Genomic DNA, 14,733 nt, shown 5'->3' on the forward strand with positions numbered 1-14,733 from the left:
CATGCATGCCCCTGTCCTTGCTGTTAAACGAAGGCGGCATCTCACCTTTGAATGACAGCTGAGCTCACAGGTGCCCTTTCTCTCATACAAGTACAAACAGCTAACACTGCCTAAGTAACCACTGGGTCTCTACTTATCGTAAAGTCCTAGCACTTTGATTGGTGATGGTTTGCTGGTGTGGAGAATACTCTGCCTTTTTAAAAATTTTCATTTTCTCTATCCTCATGGATTAGTGGTCCCTGTTGCACACAGCCAAGTATGTTCCTGAACGAGGCCAAGGATCCAGCTGGCAAAATCCTGCTTTAGCATAATTTTAAATCGCCGAGTCAACATAATGCCACTCTTCTGTTTAAATTACTGAACAATTAGAGCTATGTGGGATGTAATTTCAGGCCAAGTCCGGCCCTGTATGCAGCTCATTCTTTTGTTATTGTTGTTGTTGTTAAATGGCTATACTAAAGCATATACAGAAGTAGATTGGGAGCAGACTTTTCAGGGAAATAAAATTTATGTACAGAATGTAAACACTGACACCCTGTTTAAGACAAAAGGTTTGCCCGTAATTCGTCATACCTTTAAGACCACAATCATGCGCGCGCGTGCGCGCACACACACACACACAGATATAGAGAGAGGGAGGGAGGGACAGAGGGAGAGGAAGAGAGAGAGAGAGTGCCCGCCCTGAGAGGGAACAGCCCTATCCTCTTGTGTTCTGCCGCCTCTGCCTCCTTGCCGCCTGAAGGTAGAAATAATGAGCCTGCAGAAGGGAGTGACAGATTTTATCTCGGAGACACTGACCCGAATGACTCCATTAGCATTGTTCCAAATGAAAAGTCGCCCTTCCTCTATGGGGATTGGAGGGGGCTGCCAGGGAGACAGGAGGCAAGATGTTTAGCTTCCATTTGGAACTGAATCCTTCCCTAGAACCAAGGACATGTTGTGCCCTCATCCCTGCATCCCACAGCAGCCAGGCCCTGTCTATTTCTGTGTGACTTGCCTGCAATAGAATAAGAGCCTCTCAAATCAAGGCATGCTATCCACCCCTCCCTGATTTAGCTGGAATCCATAACCCCTTTCAACCCTAGTCACAGGTGTCCAGGCAGCCCAAGTGACGGATGCCCTCCAGCACAGCCCCATAGCATATCATTCACCAATTTCTCTTCTGAGACCCTTTTCACATAGAAGATCAAAGCCATTTGTCATCCCCAGAGAGCTGACTTTCCAGAGGGAACCATCCTTTCCAGTTCTGAATCAGGACAGGAAAGGGAGGTAAAGTAGGGTAATAGAGGGGAGAAGACAGACAGACAAATGCGCACAAAACACCACCACCACCACCACCACCACCACCACATCATCGGAGACTCCTGGCAAAAGCATCCCATTCAACAATGGAAAAACCCACTAAATCTGAGATAATAGTTCATTGGACATCCACCTTTTATTTTGGTACCAGATGTGTTTTAATACAGAGATGCTGCTGGTGAATAAGTTTGGGTTTAGTGTGACTATAAACTGCAAACTTACCTGCTGTGGTACTTGTGCAAATTTTAGTAACCTGGGATAAATACCTCTAATGGGCCAATTTCTTCATCAACAAAATGAAGATTTCAGTTTCTACTTTGCAGAATCTTGTTGTAAATTAAATGCAAAAAGCAATGGTGCACTTAGAACAGTGCCTGGCATATACAAGAAATTCAATATATAGAGACTAATAATATTTGAATAAACCCTATAAATGCAGTCAAGAATTCCATATGTAGAGGTAGCCTCTAAGCATGTAAGGCTTGCAGATGAGTCCATTTCTGCCTTGGATCTGTATTGCCAAATGAAAGTTTTCTTGAACCATGTTCCTCCCTAAGTACTGTTTAGAGAAGGCCCACACTGCTAAACCAACTTTGCTTATGACTGAGCTTAATATGAGAATGAGGATCCTGAGTGACAGCTCTGTGGCCGGACTGGCTAGGAGGAATATTTTAAGTATCTCCCCAAACTGAGATAGCTCCTAGATAGTCCTTCATTGCAGGTAGAGTATCAGTAAGTCAGAGCATGCTGGAAACCACTGAGTAAATAGAGTACATCTTCCAGGAGCACTTTTTTTTTTTTTTTTTTTTTTTTTTTTTTACTGGATGGTAATTTAGAATATAATTTTTAAGTTACAACAAACATGGATACAAGTTAAACAAAATGAGAAATAGCGTAACATTTTTAACTTACACACAAAACTTCAAAAGAAATTCAGGCTTGTAGGAGGCTATTTAAGGCTCTCCCCACAGTCCCCAGGGGGTAGGGACCAAAATTTGCTGAGACACACTAGTTCCCCCGTCAGTCGCAGGACAACCTGTACAGTGGAAGTTCTAATCACCATTTTATTGGTGAAGAATCAAGCACAATTAATCTGCAGTGACAGAAAACAGATCAGTGGTTTCCTAGGGCCAGGGTCAGAGGAACTGACCACAAAGGGAGATGAAGGAACATTTGGGGTGACAAATATTCTACATCTTGATTGTAGTGATGGTTACTTAGATGCAAGTTTTTTCAAAACAACAACAAAACCGAGGCAACAAAAATGGGTATGGTTTATTGTATGAAAAGTGTATCAAAATAGATTTCTAAAATGTTTCAATTTTTAATGAAGAGTTTAAAAGAGGCTGTTGGCTGTTAATCCAATTGTGGAAGAAAAATTAGACCCTATTAGAAATTTAGAAGGATATTGTGAGAATGGGATGGAGACAGAGAAAAGTGGAGGCAGGGAAGGAAAGGAACCAATGCTGAGCCATAACTGGTAATCTAGATATCCAGGAAAGCAGAGGAACTTCACATCAAAGGAAGATGGGAGGAACAGGAAGAAAGAGGGGTGAGGCATGCCCAGCCCAATGAACAGAACTTCCAGGGGGCGGGGTGAGCCCAGGGCAGGGCCAAGGACCTGAAATTCAGAGGAAATTCAGAGCAGGAGAGGAGAGACCGGTGGACACAGAGGCACTTCCAATTCCCTGAGCCATCTGGATTGCACCATGTAAATTTCACTACCCTGGGTCCAGGTTCCTGTTTCCTCCCCTAGTGCTTCAAAACTCAAGCAGGGATTTTCAGAGCCCAGCTGGATTAATGCGAGCTGTCTCTCTCCCTTTGGCTCCAAGGGCCATTCTCCCTGGTCCTCTCTACAGAGCTATTCTGCGGCCAAGTGTGGCTTCGCCAGGGGGTTCCATACTTAAAAAGACAGACTTATTTTTAGCTCCTGACAAATCCCTGTGGCTTTTCAATACAAAGGAAAGATGAGTGACTAGGCTTACTCCTTTCTTTTGGCTGGGGGAAAAAAAAAAGAAACGAAAAAAAGAAAACCAACCTGAAGTTTGTCGCTATGTCGCTTTCCATTTTTCAATGTTAATTTGGAAATTTGCTTCAACTTGCTGTGAACCTTTCCACAGAAATATATTACACTGAACAGAAGTGTTTTAAAAATACTGGCGCACTCTGGTAACCGTCTGTCACTCTTTGCGGCACATAGCAATTTAAAATTATTGGAGCTCTTAAATTAAGTGCTTAAATTTGAAGGTGATCACCACTTTGAGCATGTGGATTGCACAGCTATCTCAACGATAACAGTGCTTCAATTTCCTTTAAGCAGGTCATTTTAGGGAGCGATAAGGGAGTCTGATTGCCCAGCATGCATTGATTTAAAACTACTGGAGTCGTCAATTCATTTCTACAAGCACTTCTGTTTGGGTGCAATCTTACTCTGATGGCTTAAATTGGTCCAAATTGTTCTATACTGCACATGCCCAAAACACTAATGTATTTTAGTAATCTGCCTTTTGGGGGGCAAAATTAACAATAATTTCTGGCTAAGCCAACAACAGTACACCAGCAGATGTATTTGCCTTTCAAAAACACAAGGTCACCTAGGTGAGATTTTCGGTGTGTCTAATGTCTAAAAGATGTAAAGGGAAAATATGTCTTGGTCTTTCAGAGACATTTGGCCTAACATACTGTATTCAATATCTCAAAAATAATATGAATTTTATCAGAACGTAATACCTGTTGTAGAACTCTGTGTCCTTACTAGAACCCACAAATTAATATTTTGTTGCATCTGAAATACTGAAAAGTCATGTTTTACAGTCTGTCTGTACATAGGAAATAAAAAAGCTTTTTTGAAATTTAACATACCCCAGGTAAGTTACAAGGAAAACAAACAAAATAAACCACAGAGTGTTAAAAAGGAGAAAAGCCAATACGTAAAATGTCTTAGATAACAGATCCCAAAATATCCCATTATCATATTTATATTCCTAGAAAAATAAGTTTTGCTCTTAAAAATAAATGAGGAAATGCTGGTTCAACTACAACAGAATTACAAAAACGACAACAATAGTTAACATGTATCAAACACTGAGTGCTTATCTCAGGCGATCCTCACAGTAATCCCATGAGGTAACTATTACAGTCCTCCTTCCTTTCCTTTAAAACTATTTTTTATTAGACAAATTCGTGTATCTACAAAAAATATATTTTTAAGGCAGGTCAGAGCAAGGAAGTACTCTCTCAGAGCATGTCGTAGCAGTTTTGCTGAGGTGTAGCATGCATACCATAAAAATCAGCCATTGTAAATACAACATTCAACTGATGGTCATTAAGTCTATAAAGTTACACAACAATCTCCAAAATCCAATTTTAAAACATTTCCATCACCCTCAAAAGTGTCCCTGTGCTCATTTGCAGTCAACCCCCACTACTAACCCAAAGCCCAGGCAACCTCTGATCTGGGAATTTTATACAAATGGAATCATATGCTATGTTGTCTTCTGTCTTTGTTCCCATAGCATAATGTTTTTGAGGTTTGTGCTGTAGCATGTATCAGTAGTTCTTTCCTTTTTATTGCTGAATAGTATTGCACTATGGGGCTATACCACAGCTTGTAGACATTTAGGTTGTCTCCATCTTTGTTCCATTATAAATAATGCTATGAATGTTGTATGTATGTCTGTGTGGACATACATTGTCATCTGTCTTGGGAGGAAACCTAGGAGAACTGGTGGTTTATACATTTATGTTTAACTTTACAAAAAAAACTGTCAAATATTTTACAAAGTGGTTATTTTACTTTACATATTTACTTTTTCACTAGCAATGAATATAATACCATTTTACTGAGAGGAAAGGGAAGTTCAACAGGATTAGGGACCTTGAATGAGATTATACAACTAGTAACTGCAAAGCAGGGGTCTGAAGCTGAGATCCCTGATTCCATATCAGAGCTCTTTAAAGTCTCAAAGTTAAATAGATTATTCAAGGTTAAACAAATTTCTCTGTTGCAGGACTTAAGAGGATTTAATGCCCCATTAGTTATGAGGAACTTCCAAGAAAAGTTAATAGCATGCAGTGTTTCTTCACATATGTTGCTCATAGGACCCTTTCCTATCACAGTACATGTGTTCTGTTGAGTTCTCTAGAAGCAGAGCATGAGATAGAGACCTGGATGCATATAACGTGTTGAAGAAATGAATGTATAATGGGATGAGGAAAGCAGGATAGAAAAGAGAAAGGGGCTAAACAAGGATGGTGCTATGGTTTGAATGTTTTTGTCCCCTCCAAAACTCACATTGAAACTTAATCCCCGATACATCAGTGTTCGTGGCTGGGGCTTAATGGGAGGTGTTTAGGTCATGCGGGCTCCACCCTTATGAATGGATTAATCCCAGTACAAAAAGGGTTTGTGGGAATGGGTTTGCTTTCTTCTCCTTTCCATCATGTAAGGACACAACATTCCTCCACTTTTGCTCTTCTGACACATGAGGAAGTTTTTCTCCCCTCCAGAAGAGGCAGCATTCAAGGCACCACCTAGGAGACAGAGACTGGGCCCTCACCAGACAGAAACCTGCTGGCACCTTTATCTTGGACCTCCCAGCCTTTAAAACTGTGAGCAATAAATGTCTGTTCTTTATCAATTACCAGTCTCAAGTATTCTGTTTTGGCAGCAATAATAGACTAAGGCACTCGCTTTATTACTTACTCCTTGCTACTGTAAAGGAGACAGAAGCCTCAGGTAGGATCCAGATTTGCCTGTTTGGGAGTGAGGAGATGCTCTGGGACATACACTACAAAGCACAAGTATCTTCCCTGGAGGCAATGGTACAGCATTTTGTTCCCCAAGGCAGTCAGTCATTAGCTGTGAGCTCCCCCTCCTGAGAAGGGGGAGGGAAGGAGTAAGAAGCTTCTGGTTTTGGTGCCTCCCAGTTGTGGAGAGCAATGCTCCAAAGAAGGTGGCTGCTGTGAGCCATTAGCAGCTGACACTCACTGAGTGCACTGTGCTGGAGATAAAACCTGGGGTGGTTGGAACCCACAGAATCCATCATAGTATACTTTGTACCCTTCCATTGAGATTAACATGTCAAGCTCTTTCTCGCCTCTGGGCCTTTGCACTAGCTTTTTAAACTTGAAAAGCTTACCCCCATCCAAAATACAAACAGTCTGGCTTCTTCTCACCCATCAAGTCTTAGTGCAAAAGTTAATTTGAGAAAACTGAAAGAGAAAATAGTCCTAGTGGTTATGGTGGTAGGGGTTAAGAATTACACCTTAAAACTGACTATAAATTTTCTGCATGACTGAAGGTCTTTCCGAGCTTTCACACCCCAGTCATCAGATAACTTGGAAAACAACAAAGCGCTCAGGGGTACAAGGCACTTCTCTAGACTTTGAGTCACTTCTCTCAGAATCACAGGACTGCTGGATATCACTCAGGACAGGATAGTTTACAGTACAGTAACAGCTAGTGCCCAAACCTCAATGGCTTAAAATAAGTTCATTTCTTGCTTATACTACACATCCACGTGGGGCACCAGAGGAGGGGGTGGGGACGCTCTGTTACCAAAGTCACTCACTCCAAGTCCCGCTGATCGATCAGCTATGAATCAGAACATTGCCAGTCAGCAGATACCACTTTTGACCACAGCTCATTGGTTTAGAACGGCTCCTAGGGCCTCAACCTTGCCACCAAGGAGCTGAAAAGTATAATCCTGCCAAGTTCTCAGAAGAGAGGAGACCAGGTGAGGAACGTGTAGCCATCCCTTAAGGCTTGCCTTCATCTGAACTATAAATAGTATGGCTCCGGTTTCTAGTCAATAAAATAACTCCTTTTCTGATGGCTCCTGTGTTAAACTGGTTTTAGAAAGAGCAAAACTTGTAATGGTGTGAAGATAAAGAGCAATTCAAGAGGGCATGAGCAGTGGTTAATGAGCTAGCAAACATTTCCAAGAGAACACTAAAAAACTACTAAATTGCAAGCCACCAGCCAAGTAAGTTTGCAGTATTTTAAGATGCACAGAGCTTTTATCCTCTCACACTGAAGGAAAGAAGGTTGACTTGTTTCTATTTCTAAGGTAAATGAAGGTCAACAAGGCCATAAAACTTATTTTAAGACCAAGCCAGGACAGTGATCTAACAAAGTTATGGAACAGGAAACCTTAATTAAAGTTTCCAAGTTAAGAGAAAGAAATTAACTACTTGACTATATTGTTCTATGTATAAAGTCTTTCAAAATCCTATATAATTTTGCAAAAGTTCTTTGCAATTAATTTAAAATAAGTCATCTTTGTCAAGGTACTTAGATTTATGACACAAAGGTAGCTTTTAACTTAATTGTTACTTTTTTCCCCCAGAACCTTCTACATGAAAACCGGTCAATTAGGAGAAAATTCTTTTACTACTCAGCGGATTTGAAGCTGAAGTGTACCTTAGATCCTTTTTTATGAAATTAGCTAAATTTAGGATTCTTTCCCAGTTGCCTGTGAGTTGTCTAGAATAATATGAAGTTCTAAATATTTTTGTAATGGAGCAGAAGAGAAAACAATCTATTGAAATAGTATTGAGGCAATGTAAGCATAAGCCATCTGTGTCAGTCATGCAAAATTGTCTCCCAAGGTTTAAATTAAGAGGGATCACAGAAAGCACCTGTTTCTTTCCACGGACATAGGGGGAGCTGAAGAATTGCAATACCCACCCAAGAGTGAAATATCAGCTTGTCTAATTTTGCTTATATTTGCTTTTGTATTTGATTCTTAGTAAAAGTAACTGATTAGAGAAGTAGTAAATATTCCCCCGTTACTTGGTAGTCCCTGATCTCATCAGTTCTTTGGCCAAACACACCTAACCCAATAACTAACATAAAAGAGATGTTACACGCTAAGGCTAAAGAATGCCATGCCATTTTTTTTCATATTTGTGGAGCATCTTTTGTCCAATTCTCTTAAAGCAATGCATTGAGAATGGATACCTGTTTTAATAACATGCTGTTTGAGGGATGTCTCTTTATTCCTTCTACTCTGGCCTTCATGATTTCCTCAGATATGCCACACTCTCACCTAGGCCTGTATTACATCATGGGTAAAATGAAGGTGTTCAATTCTTGAATAATTAGAACATCTGGAAACAGCCCATGTTCCCACCAGACCTTCAAGGTTGACGTGCCTGGGCACGTGGCTCTTGTTTGTTGCAGTATCCGTGGTGCGCTGCTGATAAACGTTTAACAACCAGGTCCTAGGAGATGGGGAGCTCTGATTTGTAGTGTTTGCCAATTTCAGTGGTGTAAATACTCCTGCTAGGTTTAAATTTCAAATTATCACTGTGATGTCAACCAACTTACAAATTTTCTGAAAATTTAACAATCAGCTCTTGTGAGCTGGTTCCACCATAATGCTGCACAGCACCCAACATTCCATGCCCACACAATGTTAGGTATATACGTTAAAGCCATACTGGCTGCACACATTTACCTTACCTGTCTGGCCTCAATAGACATCCAAATTAGCCACCACTGGAGTAGATGTCCCTAGATCCTTCCAGCTACAACATGAGATAATTCCATGATTTATAGGGACTTCTCAGAAAACACTCTCTATATTAATATTAGGACGGCCTAGTATTGCCTTGCTATTTTTAGATCTAGAAAGGACTGCTAGAAGATTGAAATTCTTATCTGGATTTCAGTTTGATTCTACAATCTTCACCATCTTATCCTCTATTATTATAACAGCTTCTTGGTGGGTCTCTCCCACTCCAGCCTCTCTTGCCTCTCACCCAGCCAGCCAGCCACTAAAATAATTGTGAATAATCGCCCTCCAACGGTTGTGAGAATGAAGTCCTCTGCCACCATTTTCATCATGTCACTTCCTTACTAGGCAAGCTTCAGAAGCTTCTTATGGCTAGTCCTATCTAATTCAAACTACTCCAGCTGGCATTCAAACCTCTCCGCCCATAGGCAAGAGCAATAATCCTGGGCTATTGTGGCCTCTCATAAAACCAGTTAAGGTCTTTGAAATCCCTGCAGACCCTCCACATTGCATCTCAATTCCCTTATTCACAGAAAACAGCAATAACTCTAATTCCCATCTTTCATCAGACTTGCTAGAATTCAGAGTACCTAGTAAGCATGCTGTCTGTGTACTAAGTCCCAGGGATGTTCCACATGCTCTTTAACACAGGCATGTCCCTGATAAATCACAAATCCCTTGTAAAGACAGACAACATGGAAAGGGATAAACATTAATTTTAACACTTTCAGGACCATATGCAAAGCAAACCTTCAGATACTCTTGCATTTTCAGAAAGCACTGAATTGCTTCTCTCTTCTCCTTACAGCTTTTGCTTTCTTTAACCAAGGTCTCTTCAGAAATCTCTCTTTTTAGCTCACATAATAGCAATCCGAGTATCCTTCAAGTAAGGTCCCTTTGTGGATCTTATTGTCATGCACCAGAAATTGGGACAAATTTCTCAATATCACATGCTATGGGTTAAAGAACACACTGTATTGAGGAAACTCACAAAGAATGTAGAGAAAGCTGTTGAAGTTCCAATCAACTGATCCTCTCAACACACCTAAACTCACTTATAGCTACATTAGACAGTTTCCAGCATTCTGAGAGTTTCTAACCTTATGCATCTGCCATCTTTCTTCAAGTATGCTTGAGGACTTTTTTGCAGTCCCACCTGAGCTTGCTGGGCATCAACTATGAACAAACCTGCACGTCTTCAGAGGCAGCCTCTACAATTTCAGGATGAAAGTGAGCGGATAATCCTCAACTACCGCATTCTTGGAGGGACAGTTTTGAAATGCATTCTACTCTGTTCCTCAAACATTAATGAGAGGCATCAAGCCTCATTTATCTGAAGTAATCTACTCATTAAAATATATTGCTTTAACTTTCCTGGTTCCAATCTTTCATTTATGCTTCCTTGTTTCCCCAAGTAAATTATGTGAATCCACATCTTGGGCTCTGATTTTGGACAAACCGTGATTTAGACATGAGGTCAGTGAGTGAAGAGAAGGCATAAGTTCCATCCTCCTATGGGGAGGTATGCTGGGCCCTGGGCAATCACCTGGCCACGCAGTAATGGGTTTTTGTTCCAGTGGAATATTCCCACCCATGCTGCACCTCCCCTCTAATAAGTCAGTGATTCGCAATTACAGACAATTTTAATCCCCAAGGGACATTTGGCAACATCTGAAGACACTTTTGGTTGCTATAACTGGGGACGAGGGTTGCTACTGACATCCAGTGAGTTGAGGCCAGGATGCTGTTAAACATCCTCCAGCGCACAGGAAAGCCCTCCATAACAAAAAATTACCTGGCTCAAAATACCAAGAATACCACAGTTGAGAAGCCTTGTTATAGAGTAAGCCTGAAAGCAGCTCTGTCTGGGGAGGAATGATCAGACCATTTTTGTAGCACTCATTGTAGACTTTGGTGCCTGCTCTTTTCAGAAGGTATCTGGAAGCACTCTCTGCCCAGCACCTGAGAGCCCTGGGGCCATGAGGGTTTCATTCTCCCTGAGAGGAGAGAAAGCTGCAAGTCCCAGGGAAAGCTGAGCTTGGGTTGCCCCTTGCTGCTGACAAAGAAAGCCCCCAGGTCTCAGCTGGTTTTCCAGGTAACAGAGTGAGTCGCTGGGGTCATTTCTCAATGTTGCACCACAGAAATAAGAATGTATTATCTTGCCCTCCCATCCCTTCTACCTAAGGAAATGATTCTTAGGACCATTCTCCAGACCTGTAAACAATTGTAATGATGTAAAAAAAAAACAAAAAAAACCCCAAAACAGATTAAAAAAAGACTCCCTTTACAAAGATTTTGATCTGTGAATAAATATATCCAGAGAGGAAGCCACCTCCACAACACACACACACAGGGTTCCTCATCCCCCACGCCCGACAAACCACATGGTGAGAGAAGCAGCCTGAGGTTGAGGTTAGCCCATTGCCACCTTGGCTGATCCAATGTGAATAGGACTGGATAAAAATTCTCTGGACACATTTTCTTTAAATATTCTAACTCTTAAGGATATCTCTATGATTTTCACCAGACATACAGGGGAGCAATCACAGTGGGCACAAAACTCACCGGTGTCCCAAGTAGGGGAGCATCAGACAGGGCAACAAACACAGATGAGTGATCTGCCTCGAGGCGCTGAATGTAAAGCTGCTTCCCAGCCCATTCTTCAGGACACAGTCAGCCCACATTGAAACTGGAAGAGCATCACTCAGGAATTCTATCAAAAGCTTCCAGGCGGGACCCACTCACTACCAGAGTGCATAACTGTCTACATACCCCCTTGACTGCAATTATTAATAAGCCCCACTCCTGTCAGAGGCTTCGGGCCAAAGGAGAGAGATGGCTTCCCCATGCTAACCCCATATCGGTCTCACATTGAAACCCTACATCCTCTGGAGCAGCTTTGCAAATCACTAATGGTTTCTTTTTCGGGAAAATAGAGAAGCAAAGAAGTGTGGCAGCCAGCTGACTGACAGAAATCCACAACCTGGCAGCCAGCCCCAGCCCAGAAAACAAAAGGGTCTTTGGTTCACCTGTCAAGACTGTGCTCATTCCTCAGGCCTCTTCCCATGGAGCTTATCTGATTCCTTCAGCCAGGTGTGATGAAGCAGCGAGTGCTGACATCACCACGGAGGATGAGCGGCTGGCTGGCTGGGAAGCCGCCAGGGGAAACTGGCATAAGATGCTGCTCTCAGCAGTGGCTGTAGCAGCCTGGGAGACGTCGGATTTCTTTCCTTCTAAACGGGCAGTTAGGAAAAGGAAAGAATTAGGATCAAGTCCCTGGGAGGGTGAGGAAAATATTTCCATGTACCTCTTGTCCCTGCTCCTTCCTTACATCATGTCCTTCCAAGAAATAAAGCAACCTTGCAAAGCTATGGAGAAACATTAGCTAGACTGAACGTCAACAGGCAAAATCTTTCATTGTGATTATTTAGTTATTCTCTGCCACCTTCTCTAACAAACAAGTTTACTATTAGCATTTTCTTAGGGCAATGGTTCTCAAAGTGCAGTTCCTGGAACAGGCATCACCTGGGAATTTCTTAGAACTAGAAATTCTCAGGCCTGACCCCAACCCTCTTGAGTCAGTAGCTCTGGAGGTGAGGCTGAGCAATTGGTTTTACAAGCCCTCCAGGTGATGCTAATGTACTTTAAAATTTGCAATCCCCTGTCAGAAAGGAGCAAAATTCATTGCCAGTCCCAGGCTTCACAGGTGATTTCAGCTCCAGCAGAGAATTCACACCTGGCAAATGCGTGCCTTTCACTTAGCCTTCCTCACTGATACTGTCTTGGCACCACTACTCCTCTCCCAAAAATATTATTTACTGACTTCAAGCTTTTCAAAATTTGCAATTTAAACTTCTCCTCTGAGTGCGAATGTTAGATTAGCATAGACTTCTCATAGAATGCAAATGTCCCTAGCTGGATGTGTTTCAAAGCTGAGAACCCTCACACCTGTCATCCCATTAGTGAATTTATTTTACCCTGATACACGCAATCCTATATGAACCCAATCAGCAGTTTTTATTTTTTTATTTTTATTTTTATTTTATTTATTTTTTTTTTTTTGAGACGGAGTCTCGCTCTGTCGCCCAGGCTGGAGTGCAGTGGCCAGATCTCAGCTCACTGCAAGCTCCGCCTCCCGGGTTCACGCCATTCTCCTGCCTCAGCCTCCCAAGTAGCTGGGACAACAGGCGCCCGCCACCTCGCTCGGCTAGTTTTTTGTACTTTTTAGTAGAGACGGGGTTTCACCGTATTAACCAGGATGGTCTCGATCTCCTGACCTGGTGATCCACCCGTCTCGGCCTCCCAAAGGGCTGGGATTACAGGCTTGAGCCACCGCGCCCGGCCCAATCAGCAGTTTTTAAAACAAAATGGTTACTTGTTTGAAAATAATAGTATGAAGAAGAGGGTGGTAACAAGGGAAGGAATGTGTATGTGTATATGTGCATATATATATATCATATATAATATATATGTATATGTGTATAAGATATGTACCTGTCATAGGCAAACACCTCAAAGCTTATTTGGGGGCTACTTTCTTTTAGACTATAATTGCCTCTCATCTCTAAACTGATTATAACAAGGTCATTATATTTCACCCTGGTTTTCATTGTTCTCTAGAATCATATCTCAGTGTGAGGGCTCAATAGTGTAGCCGTCTACACTCTGGCTAGCTCAAGCTACCCTGCCTTCCCCAAATAGCCCATGGTCTTCCAGGTCTTTCCACTTTGCTTTGGCTGTGCCCTCATTGATGATCTTGGATGCCACCTTTTCTGTGAAGATTTCTCCAATCCTACAGTCAGAATAAATGCTTCCTAATCTACCTACGTAACTGGCAAAAATGAAATAAATCTTAGTACTCCATGTTGGTAATAATGTGATGAGGGAAGCACTTGCATATACTTCTTATGGGACATAAATCAGAGCAACTTTTCAGGAAAGTGACTGGACATTATATCCAATGACCCAATATTTGTACATTTAAGAATCTATCCTGAAGAAATGTTAGAAATATAATGTTCAGCTTTTACAAGATCTGTCCAATCCATAGGCCATCATCCTCTGCTCTTTGGTAAGTGGCTCCTGTGTATATTGGTAATATAGCATACAGGTTGAGAGCAGATTTTGGAACTGGCTGCCTGGATTTGAAACCTGGCTCTGAAACATGATACCTGTGTGACATTGAATGTGAGTAACTTAAATTCTCACCTTGAATCAATAGAGAGAAAAGGGAAGAAAATATCTGTTGTTTCACTTCTCTCCAGTATGGGGATGACTAATGGGAATTTTAGGGATTTTGTAGACTCTCTGTGGCAGAGACTGCTATATTTATCAAAACCCTTGCCTTTCCTTCTCTGCACACATGCAGATTACATTTTCCAGCCTCCCTTACAGGTGAAGTTGGGCATATCACTGAGGACTTCTGACCAGGTGATATCTAGCACATCTAAGCCTATTCCATAAAAACTTCTCACGTATGCTTTTCTACCTTTCTTCTCCCTAATGTAAAGGACACAGAGGGCCTTGAGGAGAAAGGATCCAGATGGAAAGAACCGAGAAACTACCTCACATGAATAACCATTCTGAACCTTGAAATGAGTAAGAAAGAAACCTGTAGTATCTTAAAAACAGAGGCTTTAAAGTTGCATGTTTTAACAATTTGCCTACCATGATTAATATACTCACCAATATTGCACCTTAACTTTCGGATCTGTGGTTGAGAGACATGCCATGCCATACTACAACGTTTTGATTCGTTTTTTGGCTGCTACTTGGGGAAATTTAGGGCACTCAGTTATTTCCTTTTCTTTTCTTTACTCTACCAGTGATCTACCAGCTTGTTTATTTGCTAGTTTGTTTGGTGTTTTGTTTGTTTGTTTGTTTGTTTTCTTACTGGTTTTCACTCATTTCA

At 41.6% G+C, this 14,733-nt stretch overlaps 1 protein-coding gene across 5 annotated transcripts in view; it reads right to left on the reverse strand.

Moving 5' to 3' along the window:
- LOC105470974 (RNA binding motif single stranded interacting protein 3) overlaps nt 1-14,733 on the reverse strand; it is a 1,471,638-nt gene that overhangs the window by 1,196,148 nt on the left and 260,757 nt on the right. Inside the window, exon 1 of one of the 5 annotated variants that reach the window (XM_071090776.1) lies at nt 11,852-12,187. The exons of the other annotated variants lie outside the window; for them this stretch is intronic. The gene's annotated coding sequence lies outside the window, so the exon portion shown is untranslated. Of the gene's footprint in view, nt 1-11,851; nt 12,188-14,733 lie in introns of those variants that run through there. 5 annotated transcript variants of the gene reach the window in all.

This window comes from Macaca nemestrina, chromosome 2, assembly GCF_043159975.1.
Source record: "Macaca nemestrina isolate mMacNem1 chromosome 2, mMacNem.hap1, whole genome shotgun sequence".
Lineage (NCBI taxonomy): Eukaryota > Metazoa > Chordata > Mammalia > Primates > Cercopithecidae > Macaca > Macaca nemestrina.